We start from the raw sequence: 14,370 nt of genomic DNA, 5'->3' as shown, positions 1-14,370 counted from the left end.
TAGAATTTGAAGTAGAGGAAAGCAAATTGTCTTTGTTGATTGTTGTCTAACTACCTTGATAAGGTAGTATAGTTGATATATGTATATGTATACATATTTATATATATTCATTAATTTAAGGCAATTATTACAACCACAGTTTAAGTTGTTTCTCAGCTGATAATTCAGCAAATCTTAGTGGTTCACATTTTCCTACATTTTAACTGCATTAATTGAGGAAGGTATAAATCTTTGTAAGTACAAGTTTCTCATTGGTAAATTAGAAATCAGATTTTCATGTAGCATGCTGATGACAGCTACATGTATGCCTGAGTGCTAGCATAATGATAGTCTTCGCTTCGCCAGCATCATCATTTTCATGTAGTAAAATACTTGAATGCAGAGTTATGTTGCATCTGACCAAAAATAGAGTTTCCTTCATAAATACTAAAGCATAAATGCACATTAGACTAAATAAATGCAGGTCCTCATTACTTTAGGACTGATATGGAGTATCAACATGATCCTCCAGCTGTTTGGTTGGAACGTGTGCTGCACTGATTGTTTTCCAACTTGAATCTTACATCTTATCTCATGAAATAAGGTTTCTCACTCTATCTTTTACACAGAGACACTCCCCTGGATTCCATTTTTAAGCATCTCCTTACATGAAGAATATTCCCTGACTGACCAAATATGTATCTTCACCCTTCATTTACAAGTAGATGTTAAACATAGACACAATCAATATTCTCTACCACAAGATAGAATTCTCAGTTGTGGCTCAAATATGTTCCTTGATTGCAGTGGGCATGTGCAACATCACAGTGCTGCATATACACAGTTAGGGAATATCTTTACTTAAATGTACCACAGGCATCTCAGCTCAACTTGCACCATGTTAAAATCATCATTGTTATTCTCAAATATAAACTTCTCGTAATGCTGGGGAATTATATATGATTACCAGTACCCACCAACTTACCCAAAGCAGAAGTGTTTCTGGACTTCTCTTCCTTCTTCACCTTAGCCACTCTAATCAATTTCTACTGATTCTGCCTTCGTAGAAAGAATAAACAAAAATCCATTGACACACAAGAGTGGAAATCAGAAGCTGCTCTAAATATTTACATGTATTACTCTATTTCATTCTTATAGCAATCTTATAACACAGATATTATTATTAATTCCATCTTAGATAGGAAGATTAAATTGTAATGAAGATTATTACCTAGCCTGATATCATACAACAAACAAAAATTGGAGCCAGAATTTTAACTGAATCAAACTAACTGCAAGTGGTATGTCGTTTCGTACTATATATAAAGCTTTTCAGACTTACTGATGGGTTATAAGTACTACAGCCTGTGGTTCAGAGAAGTCAGAAAAGGACCCTTAGGATTTTGTTCAAAGAGTTGGACAGTCTGAAATAGGGGAAACTGAGACAGTGAGCTTTGGGACAAGTGGAATCAAGTGTAAAATTTGACATCTTTATTAGATAACCATATGGTTATGCTAAGGAGACAGTTGGATATATAAATCTGCAGTCAGTGAAGTAGTCAGAGCTAGTGGTAGACATTTGAGAACAATTGACACATAAATGGTATTTAAAACTACAGAACTAGGAAAAACCATTTAGAGGTAGTATATAAAGGAAATAAATTTTGTTACTCTGAATATTTTTTCAGTTCTTTAATCACATTATTTGTTGCATGAATATTTGTTGAATCAATAAATATAGACATAGAATGTCATTACAACACAGGTACTAGACCGGCACTGGATGTGAGGAACAACTGAAGAACTTATATTTCAAATGTTTCCATTTATATGTTTATAAGCTAACTCACTTAAATAAAGTACATCATAAATAAAATTTGAAAAGCCAGGCCAAACAACTATAAAATTTATTTTAAGTCTCATATTTACCAATTTTAATTTAAACCAGTTACTTGATTATCAAAATATTTTTGATAAATCAATTAATATGAATGATCATTTTAGATTTGATATTCTATGAAAGAAAGGATTAGAAAGCCTAAATTCTTTAAAGTTAAACACAATCAATAGCTTACAGGGTACCATGATATCAGGGAAAGAAATGAATAAAGGTAAGTTAAGATCTCAGATAAATAAAGTTAGTTAAGAAACATAAACTTGGTTTGCATAAAGTAAAAGGAACATGAAATTTTCAAGAGTAAATGGAGGGTTTTTTTCTCTTTCAATCTGCTGAACTTGTGACTTTATCAATAAATATTCTTTTTTAGCATCCATCAGAGGCAAGAAACATGTTTGTCAAGGAGACATGCTTGCATTTCCTGGAGGAGGTTTTCCAAAGGATGGATACCACCATCTTTGCCTCTGGAGTTCTTCACTTTGTACGTCCAGACAATTAAATTTGTGAGTTAATATACATAGTCCCTAAGAAAATTTATATCATTTTCCTTTTTGTATTATTGTACTAGGGAGACATGGTTCTCTTCTGTTTACTTTTCAAAAAAAATTGATAAAATACAGCAGTTAGTAACACATGATATATGAGTTTACTCTTACCTCTTAGTGAACAAACTTAACTGTTTATTACAATAGCTGAGTTGTAATAGAATTATATTGCTATTACAAAATGAAATCCTCTCCTACTCCTGAAAATATCCCACCACAACTGGAATTCTTCTATTATTGGTATGGAGGTAAAAGAGAAGATCAGTAGGTTGTGGCTGTTCTTCTCCAACTGTGTCTTTTTTTCTATTTGGATTTGAAAACAAGCAAGCACTTGTTATGTTTTACTAGAAATGGAAGAGTACAAAAAATGCAAGGGACAAAAAAATGCCAATAAAAAACATTTTGCACACATCCTCTTTGACAAAAAGACTGTGCTAGGTCCCTTTTCATCTTATTTTTTTTTTTACCATAAGCAAACAGTAATTTTAATGAAAAAATAATTCCAGCTAGGAATAATAGTTGACTACAATCTGTTTTCCTATTCACTCCACCTTTTGAGTTTATCAAAAATCAATTTATTTGTAATAATTGAATTTCTAATGTAGTTATTTTTCAAGCATTATCATCAAATGCTTGAAATAGTAAGAAAGATCTGTCCTATGATTTTTAATTACTTTTGTTAGGTATAATTAGATGTTTAATTTATTGTGTGTCCCAATATCAACTGGTACATCACCTTCCAGTCAGATACTGATGTGCAACAGGCATTTAAATACTTAAGAGAAGAAGTTAAAACATTTCAGGTCAAGTCAATCATGGCAAGGATAAAAGCCATCAATACATTCTTTGCTAAGAATGGTTATCGATTAATGGATTCTAATATGTATAGTCACCCCATTCAACCTCAAGCATAGTATGCCTTGCCAGTCTTTATCCGGCCTGTGTATAATCCTCACCAACAGCACTCAGTTTATAGTACTGTGGCTCAGTTTTGGTCTCCAAGTCCTGCACCTTACTTTGAAACACCACTGGCTCCCTTCCTCAGTGGTCATTTTGTGAATGGCTTTAACTCACCAGTATCTTATAAAACAAAGGCTGCTGCTATGAATATGGTCAGTCATTCCCCAAAAGTCGTGTGAAGCCTCATTGTAGGTCATCCAGTGGTACAGAACACTCCACAGAGGCCTCTGTGTCATTGGGGGATGGACCATGAATAGATCTAATCCAAGGAACTTTGCACCTGAATCGCATAATCCTACAGTAACAGAGCATCAAGAGCAAATTTACCTTCCATAGGAGACTACCACTTTACAAATGGAACAAAACTGGGACCATGGTAGGGGCAGGAGAACTCTTTTCAGAGGTCGAAGACGATGAGAAGATGAAAGGATCCCAAGACTCCATCCTTCGGCTGAAGCAAAGTCTGCAACACCAAAGTTTGACTGACTAGCTTCAAATTGTCCTCCTTTACCTGGGAGTTCATCAAGAATGCCAGCGAACTCCTTTTGGAGAATAGAGTGTCTGATGTAGTAAAAGGTTTCTAAAAAGAAAAGGAGAATGAAGACTTGCAAGTTAGTTGTCCAATACCTGCAGAAGATGAGCGGGAAGACTGTACTTCAGCCCAGCAACTTAGCATGAATACCAGTCCTCCATGTACACCTGAGTTTCCTGTATTAAGCACAACTCAGCAAGAAAAGGGTACAATAGATGATCCCATTGATCAGAAGGATGTTATCAATCAGATGACTACACCAGTTTCTTCCCTGAGTACTGCAAAGCCATCAAGAGCAAATACAACTTTATTATGATAACATAAATATAACAACAGCTATGCTCCTACAGGAACCCCGAAAGTTAAGTTAAGCTGAAGTATGCCAGAAGCCCGCTAAAGAGCCAGGAAGAATACAGAAAGTATATCATAAATCATTATGGATTTTGGAGTTGTGAGCAGTAGGATCCCAAATTCATCTCTAAAATGATTTTTAAATGCTGGAGGATTCCAGTCAGTATAAATATATATATATATATATATATACACATATATATACATATACATATATATGTATATATATACACATATATATATTTATGTATATATACATATATATACGTATATATGTATGTATATACGTATATATATGTGTGTGTATATATATATATAAAATTTTTCTATTTTTGATTTTATTTTAATTTGCAGAGATTTTCTGCCTGGAATCAATTTTGAGGGTTGAGATTTAGCTTGGGGGAGAAACATACATCTTCAGTATACGAGATGAGGAAATGAGAGAAAATATTTTTTGAAGAAGCATTTCTGTAAAAATTAGAAATTACTTTTTTTAATCTATTTAAAGTTTGGCTTAGAGAATGCCATCTCTGACTATATGGCCTTGTATTGGAAAGCAGATCAGTGGCTAGGGTATTTGTTGTGGGTGTGAGTGTGTGGAATGGTGATTTCAGCCAAATCTGTTGTCATGTTAGTAAACAATTTGAAAACTGAATGTAATACTTGAGTAGATTTTTAGTTCAAAATTTAATTTGTCCTTTTGATCTTACTAATATTTCATTCAACAAGCTGTTAAAGCACTGATTGTACTTGGAGAAGTGAATAACAATCAGTTTGATACTTAAAGAACGAATGGGGTTATTAAATTTTTTTAATTTCATTTTTGACCTAATAGGTCAAATGGATTTCAATATTTAAACTATCCTGTGATTTGCACACCCCCTCCCAAAAATGGGAAACACAATTTTTTGTCACTTCATTTGTCATTCTGTTGTTTGACTGCCTATCCCCAAAAGCAGAATAACCAACCACCTACTGAATTGTAAATTTCTGACTGCTTTGACCAGTCTAGTTAAATCATATAACTGTTCTAAATTTCAGAATTGATTGAAATATTTTATTCCTCTGTTCTCATATTTAGAAATTAAAATCCCAGATTGGTAGGTCCAACTGCCCCTGTAATAATTTGTAACTTACTTTTTAAGTTTTAAATTATATCGAAGAGAAAAAATTTAAAGGATTAATTTGAGAACTTTTTTCGGTTTACAGTTTATTGCCTTCCTTCAGTCTGCTTTTCAAAAAAGTTTGAAATTCACTGAATCAGATAAAGCAAGTCAAAGAGAGTTTTGAGATAAGGTGGAAATGACTGAAGGAAATTAATACATAATGTCTCAATGAATAAAATTGTAGCTGTCATATTAAATGGGCAAGTTTACATGCTGGCATTTAGAAAATTACTAAAATATTAAAAATCATGTTACATTAATCTATTTTAAGTCATACAATGTTCAGAGTTCTGTGTAGGGTGTGTTTTTTTCTTTTTAGGGATACTTTGTATAGTAAAGTCTCTTATGTTAGTGACTTACATATGCACAAATTGGCACTGTAAATTGTAAACACTGGAAAGCATTGTGACATAGAATATAAGCATTTTAGTAATAAATTAAAATGAATGTAAAGGAGGTTAAAATTACATGACTGTGAAACTTATCTTCCAACTCTAGGTTAAACTTTGGAGATTATATTAGTGGGTAACTGTTAAGGGCTTTGAAAACACTGCACATTTCTGTTCAAGCCAGAATTATTATTTCTTTGTAACTTATTCAGCTTGGCAATTGCTTTTGATTTAGTGGACTGATAACATGGCATAATATATTTACATAGTTTGAAACTATTCATTTCTACACAATATTTTTTTTAAATCATCTACTAGATGAAACATACAATAAAATTACCTGTGCTAAATTTTTGGAGTTTAGGTCCTTTAAAAAAAGAATTAATGGGGATGAAGGGCTCACAGGTAATGGGGAAAAAAATAAGAACTAAGATATACCATGTACAAGTACAAGCACCCAATGATAAATGTAAATGTATTGTATACCTAAAATGTACCAATAAATGAATTTTTAAAAAAGAAAAAGAATTAATAATCATTGGCTACATCTATGACAAAAGTGATTTTGGTTTACTTAGATAATGCTGCAGTTGGTGAAAATAATGAACATTAAAATGTTAACACCCTGTGAATGCACTGGATTTGACAGAATAAACTTTTTGTAAAAATAAAAAAAAATTTATTGTGTGTCCTCACAGAATAAATGAGCAGAGGAGAAAAATTAAAGGTCCAAAAATCAGTTATGTATTAAAACTTTCTCTGCTCTTCTCCGAGCTCTAGAATATAAGAAGTGATAAGCTCTGGACACAGGCACAGCTGAATTATATTGTTGGACATGTGACAGAAACCCACACCTTAAATAGAATACTGTCAGGAGAAGAAGATATTTTAAAAGTTTTTGTATGAAGAGTTCATAAACTCATATTTTGGAAAAGCGAATTTCAATTTCCTTACTGTTGTAAATTTCTTTGAAAAGATTTTGTTTTTCCTTTAACATTAATGTAATACATTATTACTGAACTGTACAAATCATTCTGATACAATAATCTACAACTGATATACTCAAATATACCTCCTTCAATACCTCTCTATCTGCTAGAACTGGTACATCTAGAAAGACTGGTAGATCTTTCTATGTGTGTGTGTGATCAGAATTTTCTAACTTAGTATTAAAATAAGTATTTTAGAATAGGAAAAAATACACTGCCTAGGAAAAGACGAAGTTCACTGGAGAGATGTATGCTAGCACTAATAGGCACAGATATATTTAGGTGGCTAAATTTATTTTTAAATGCCTCATTGTCTTATGTATATATTATGTCTCTACTTAGAAGTAATCATAAGATTCCATCATTGAAATTGATTTTTTATTAGTTATTTCCAATTTAAGGCAAAATGCTCTATTCTCATCATGGTATCAGTTTTTATTTGATAAAAAATTCTTAAATATTGTACTTACTGTTTTCTTGTGAATTTAGATCTTTACTTTTCTTCTATAATCTGTGGCACAGCACATTAATCTTTAATCTCTGATGTACCAATTACCTGCATCATTACAATTAACCCAACTTGATTATGATGTTTTATTTTGTATATACATTGCTAGATGAGTATTTTCATTATAACTAATTGTATTTAGCATCAATGAAAGACTTAGATATATACAAAATTAATACTGTATGTGTTATATATTTGAAATTGCACTGATGACATATTATTACCTCAAAAATAACTTAAAGTAGCTGTGGTGCTGCATTACTCTGCCCTCAGCTACTCAGTGGGGCAGAAGAAAGGATTTCACACGGTAAAGGCCAGCCTGGGCAAATTAGTGAGACTCTGTCTCAGAAGATAAATAAATAAAATCTACCTGGAGTGCAAGCTAATATTTTTCTTTACTTTTTTCCACCAGAAAGAATACTATAAGGTCAGATATAGCGAGTTCTTGAGTGAACTTTAAAATATGCCTTTTAAATTTCTTGTATCTGTAGTTAATTTTAGTATTTTTTAAACATTAATTTAAATTTTTTAAAATTCTTTTATATTAGTGTATATTTACCTTACATAATGGTCATATGAATCTTAGGGAATTTGTACTTGTACTGAAAAGGTCTGAATTCTTCTGCCCCTGCCTTGTTAATTATTAATAAACAGGGGCTTACTTTTGGCATTCTGCTGTTAATTTTACATATACCTTATGACATTTCCCCCTTCTCATTTCTTTATTATTGGCTCTTTGTTTGTTAATGATTTTTTGCAGTGAACCATTTAAGTTCCTTTCTTTCCTTTTTTGTATATCTGTAACTAATTTTTTTTTGTGTGTAGTCTATGGAGATTGCATTAAGTGTCCTTAAGTTATAACACTCTAACATGAATTTATAGCAGTTTAGCTTCAAAGATGTATAAAAACTCTACCTTATTACTCTCCCTCCACCCTCTATTTAGTGTTACAAGTTCCATTTGCATATATTTTATGATTCAGTACATTAACTGATAATTCCTTTAAGTGAGCTACTCTCTCAAATTTGATATAAAACTGAATAAGAAGCTAGAATAAAATTGTATTTAGATTAATGGTTTGTAGATGTATTAAGCAAAAAATTAGAGTCACAAATGAAAGCTATAACAGCTGATTTTTAAACTATTCATGTACTAAAAGTTTCGTATTTTTTCTATATCTTCTGATTATTTTATTTTATTAGTACATGTTTTCAGTACATAATGATTACTTTCATCATGAGGAATTGGTACATGTACAAAGTGCATCTTTTTTTTTTTTTATTTCCTCCTTCTCTTCACACTCCCTTCTCCCTTCATCGTTGGTCCCCTTCCCTTATACAAATGATCTATCTCCCTGTTTCCTATTATATTTTCATTGTTCTCTAATTTACTTGTATTTAAGTTTCTCATATAAGAGAACTCATGCAATATTTAAGTTTGTGTGTGATTTATTTCACTTAACATTATGGTTTCAAAGTGCATCCCTTTTCCTACATATGATTCAAGTTTATTTTTCTTTATGGTAAAGCAAACAACCATTGTGTGGAAATGCGACATTTTCTTTATCCATTTCTTTATCAAATGATGATTGGCATAGACCACTTCCAAGATGTACCTATTATGAGTTGTGATGCTATAAATGAGTATGTATACATCACTGAAGTGTGATGTCTTTAACTCTTTCAGGGAGATGCTTAGAAATGAAATAGCTGGGTCGAATTAAATTTCTAGTTTTAGAATTTCTTTTGGGGAATCTTTATATAGTTTCAAGGTGCAGACTAGCTTCCTTTCATTTCAACCAAACAGATTCCTTTCAGCATGTCTTGAAGAGAGCTTCTAGGGGTAATGGTCTATCAACTATTTTAATATTATTTTTTCTTCCATTAAATTTATTGGCACATTTTAGGTAATATTATCAATCTTATCAGGTCAAGATATTGCTTGCCAAATGAACCTTAAGCATTTATCCCATTTCAATAAGAAATTAACTTTCTAGACACTCCACTCTCTATAGTGTGAAAGAAGACTACCAGATAAGTCAAACATTGTTGCACAAGATTTCATCGCCAGTAATACTGAAACAAGTTAGGAACTTACTGAGGCAAGAAATGTACAAGGAATAATTATATGTAGTAAGACTGATTTAGAAACACTCTAAACCATGGTCATATGTGAAAACAGTGAGGTCTAATGAAAAGAAACAAGTGGCCCTTGCTAATAGTGCAAGAACATACCATCATTAAGGTGTAAGAATATAAATAAGGCCATTTCTCCTCTCTTACAGTTTCTTCTTTCTCTCCACTTACCATGATGGTTTATTTTTAATTGAATATCATTATCGGTAAAATAATTTTTGTTAGTATATTTTTATTGTTAATTTTGATATTGCATAATGCTTGCTTTAAATGCATGTACAAGAGCATTTAAATTGCATGAAGAACCTTTGAAATTACACAATTCAGACTGTCAATCGTATGTACGATGGAATGGTCAAAATAATGTACAAAACTTATTCACATCTTCATTTAATTTATTGCTCCATGCACATGTTACCAACACTCAGTATCTTTGCCTACTGATCTTTTTCTTCCCTCTGAGGCCAGCATTTTCAGCATAATATGAGGAAACAACATGAATAAAAATAATTTATATAGTCCTTTGCACATTCAGATATTTTAGAACATTGGTATCTTCTTTCCACAGTTGAAGAAAGTTTTATTTCAAAGAAAACAAAATTGTAGCCTCTGAGGCTACCCCTGCCGTATTCACCCAATTGCAGAAAAGGTGGCTACCTCGCATGTGCTTAAAGTGCACATGGCCTCCCGGGCATCACAGGTACATAGCAAATCTGTGCTCGGTAGTAACTGCAACATCTTTATGGAAATGGGACAGCTAGGAATCAGAATGGGCCTACATCTTTCAAATATCTTCTCGAGCCGAAAATACAATGTATCCATTTTCCTACTGGGCTTCACCTAAAAATACAAGTTCACCCACGAATGTATTAAATTTTTTTTAAGTAAAATGTTGGCAAATGTAATGCAGAGTAATTCTGAACTTGGGAGCCTGTGGTGTGTTCATAAAGCTATCCATCCATGAAGTCAGCTCTGTATTCACCCCACAAAACTTTATGCACAGAAGTAATTTGACATATTGTTAATTTTATCATCGGTTAGGAAAAAAAAAGATTGATCTCATTTTTAATACCATTATCTACCTTCCCGTGCTAGAGTAATAGGAAATATAGACTGGACTCCATCCTCACTTGGAAACAATGACTTGATTTAATCCAACAGCATGAGTCTAGTTATGCTATCATAATGAGAAGTCATTTTAATTTTGTAGGTTACCAATGAAACTTTTTCCATACAATTCATTAAAAAGCAATATGTCATACCCAATATCCTTTTAAAAATATTCATAAAGTATGAATATAATAATGACTTTTTAAGGCTTTTATAGTAAATTAAAAATATAAGGTATTTAAAATATCTTTATGGAAATAATTTGTATTTTTAAGTATGAAAGTTACTAAAAATTTTTCATTGTATCTATTTTTGGGGTTTTATTTTGATTTAAAGTTATGTGTAAGGTAACAAGTCATAATCACAAGAGAAAAGCTGTATATATTAAATCCTATTTGGATATCTTGCACATTAAATCAAACTAGAGAAAAATATCAGAAAAATCGGTATTATACTAAATTTTAGCCAGGGATTTTGCTCAGTGGTTTTGTCTCCTGCTTTGCAAGCTCAAGGACCTGAGTTCAATCCCCGGTACCCCCCCCCAAAAAAAAGGTAAATATACTACATTCTAGATGCATTACAAAAATTATCTTTCAGTTTCCATATTATGGCACAAGTGGAAGGGAATACTAAGCTTTCAGTTAACTGTTTAGGCACTTTTGTGTTTCTTGTCATCAATAAAAGTTCATGATACCCTAACATTTGATAAAATCATGAAGCAATTATTATTTGAAAATTAAACTTGAAAATCAACCATTCAATACTTAGTAACGTTTTCAACTGATACATAAATTGCTCTTTACATCTTCAAGTGAATAATCTGTTTCAAAGCATAAGCAACTGTCTTCCTTTATTATCCTCTCAACAGTTTTTCACCTTCCAAATTCTAGAGAGTAAATAGTATGTTATATTCCCCAGACAAAACAGTAAGTGGCTCAACTGGTAAGCTAAATCCACCAATGAATGATCCTTATTCGACTCCTTCCTTTTTGGCTGAAATCTCAATAAATCCAACTGTGATAGACTAAGCTCTGACTTAATAGCTTAATTCATATGACGCCTAACATAACATCCACCGTAGAAGGTGTACATATAGCTGCCGCACCATGCCTCCACTGCCAACGATGGCGAAGTCAGTAAATAACCATAATAGTCAAGAGCTGAACAGCCAAGATTTTTGCCCAAGGGAAATGCAATAATGGAAATCCTCTATTCATGGGCGACTTGGTGGAGGAGTGAGTGGTTAAACTGTGAGACAAAAGCACACAGGCTCTGTGAGGAGTGAATGATTAAACAAGAAGTTTAGATTGCTGAAGCATGTTGTGTCCGGTTTGTGTCCTTCCTCTCTCCCCAAGAAAATGCACAGCCTTGAGACAGCCTCTGGCCTAAATTCTTTTTTTCTTGCTTTTTTCTCTCTCAGAAAACAAAGCCAGAGAGTTCTTGGCTTTGGGGTTAGTCCTGGGAGTCTTCCTAATGCTGGGTGCTCTCGGTTGAGATAGCCCCTCAGGCCCTCTAGGAGTTCAGGCCAAGGCTCATCTCTGAGCAATTTTTTTAAATTCTCTGCACAGCCACAGTCACAGAGGGACATCTAGTCATTTCCCTTCATAGCACTAACTGATTATAGTAGGCTGCCCAAGTCCAGAAACCTGGTGAGTATGGTGAAAGGGCTGAGTGTCAGAAACAAAAAGGGACAACCATGTTAGCAGACTTGATCCAAGAGAAAGAATAATTCAGAGATCACCAAAACTTCGTGTTGCTTCTCTCTACTATAGTTTATTGATTCTTAAAGTATATGATAAAGAGATGAGAAAGTTACGAGAGGGGAGAAAGGACTATCTCAAAGGTGTAGTTCAGTGGCATATTCTCTTGCTGATGCTGGAGAAATTTTTTTTAAATGATTAGATATTGTCAAAATAAAAAGAGAGGGTTCATAGCAAGTCAGTGATTAGTTGAATCTATGTAATGCTGCATTGTAACAGTGAAGGCTGCAGGAAACAAAAAGGAAAAATGGCATGTGACTATTTAGAGTTGATTCACATGCCAGAGTCACAGAACTAGGGTATTGAAATAACTGTGATTAATGAGTTTGAAAATGCAGAAAGTAAATTTTCATTTCCCAGTGAAATTAAATCAATAAAATAATAAAGGTCTGGCACTGAAAGAATATAAATTAAATAAATTGTCTTAGATATTATACACAGCAAAACAGAATGAAGCAGCTTAGACCGTACCACAGAATAGGAAGGGCCATGGTAGAGTGATAGGGATGGAAGCCCTACCCCAGTGTGCCTGGTGACAGGGCACTGATGCAGAATGTTATCCTCACATCTTAACTCTCAGCCTACTTATTCCCATGGATTTGGGATTTCTGTGGTCTTTTGTTCTTCCTTCTTTCCTTTCAGAGTGAAAAATTTTTATGCTATAACTGTCCAAACATTTTAGTCTGGAAGCGCATAACTTATCACATCATCACAAATAAATGAAAAAATGGGTGCAGTGGTATGTAACTATAATCCCAGCTCCAGAAAAGACTGAAGCAGGGGGATCACTTGCAAGTTTGAAGCTAGTCTGAACAACTTAGCAAGACCTTATCTCACACAAAAATAATCAAAAGTGTTGGGTTTATAGCTCAGTGGTAGCAGACCATGAACTCAATAAAACAAAGTATCAAATGGTGGGACAGGCTCAGAGCTGGAGAGAAATTTTTGCTTCAGGATGAATTGTATCTCGATTTTCACCCATGACTGATTTAGGTGCTATTTAGATAAGAGTTTAGGCTTCAGGATTGATACTAGAATGAGTTAAGACTTAGAGTTGTTGAGATGGAATGAATTTATTTGTCGCATGAGACAGACATGGGTTGGAGGGAACTGTACTCAGAATGTGATAAATTGAATGTTTGTTTTTCTTCAAAATTCAGACCTTTGAATCTTAATCCCAATGTGTTAATCTATGGACATGGGTCTTCAGAGAGGTGAATTCACGAGTGTGGAGTCCTTATATTTGGATTGGTACCTTTATAAGAAGAGACACCAGAAAAAATTCATTTCCTCTCTGTCTATTTCTGTGTCATAAAGATACGACAAAATGGGATTGGTCTGTAGATGAGGAAATAGGCTTTTAACCAGAAACTGTATAGGTTAATGCCTCGATTTTACACTTCCTCATCTTGAGAATCATAAGAAATAATTTGCTTTTGTTTAACTCACTCAATCTATGGTATTTTTTATAATACTTCAAACTAAGACAAGTTATAGATATGTGATTGGGATTAATTATGCTTATGTTATAAAATTAATTGACATTACAAATCCTCATATACAGCATAGAAAAAATCATGGATTTTTAACAATTGCAAAGAAAATAATTGAATATGAGAATTACTAGCCATTTAAAAGTTAATGAGAGAGTCACGCAGAACACGCCGAATGAGCCCGTGCCCTGGCAACAATACACTGGACCCCCACCCCTGCTCCTCTATACAGCCACCTGGCTCCACACTACAAAGACGCAGAGGACACCAGACCACCAGACCACAATACTGAGTCCAGCTGCTCCCAGCCCAAAGGTAGGGGCTTCTGAGCCGCTGTCCCACTGCTCCTGGCCCAGAGGAAGGGGCTTCCAGGCAACCATCCCTCCCACTGTTCCCGACCCAGAGGTAGGGGCTGCTGAGCTGCCATCCCATGGCTCCTGGACCAGAGGAAGGGGCTTCCCAGCCACCATCCCTCCCACTGCTCCCGGCCCACAGGAAAGGGATTTTGGGCCACCATCCCTACCGCTGCTCCCGGCCCCTGTCCCACTTCTCCCAG

At 33.8% G+C, this 14,370-nt stretch overlaps 1 pseudogene; it reads left to right on the top strand.

Annotated features, from left to right (window-relative positions):
- Positions 1-3,131: 3,131 nt before the first annotated feature.
- LOC101716888 (la-related protein 4-like) lies at positions 3,132-4,368 on the top strand (annotated as a pseudogene).
- The last annotated feature ends 10,002 nt before the right edge of the window (positions 4,369-14,370 follow it).

Source organism: Heterocephalus glaber, unplaced genomic scaffold (genome assembly GCF_053883595.1).
Source record: "Heterocephalus glaber isolate CG9 unplaced genomic scaffold, H.glaber_assembly_v1.0 deba00001608, whole genome shotgun sequence".
In the NCBI taxonomy this organism is placed as follows: domain Eukaryota; kingdom Metazoa; phylum Chordata; class Mammalia; order Rodentia; family Bathyergidae; genus Heterocephalus; species Heterocephalus glaber.
The sequence above is the reverse complement of the archived record's forward strand: the minus strand, read 5'-3'. Positions and strand labels throughout refer to the sequence as shown.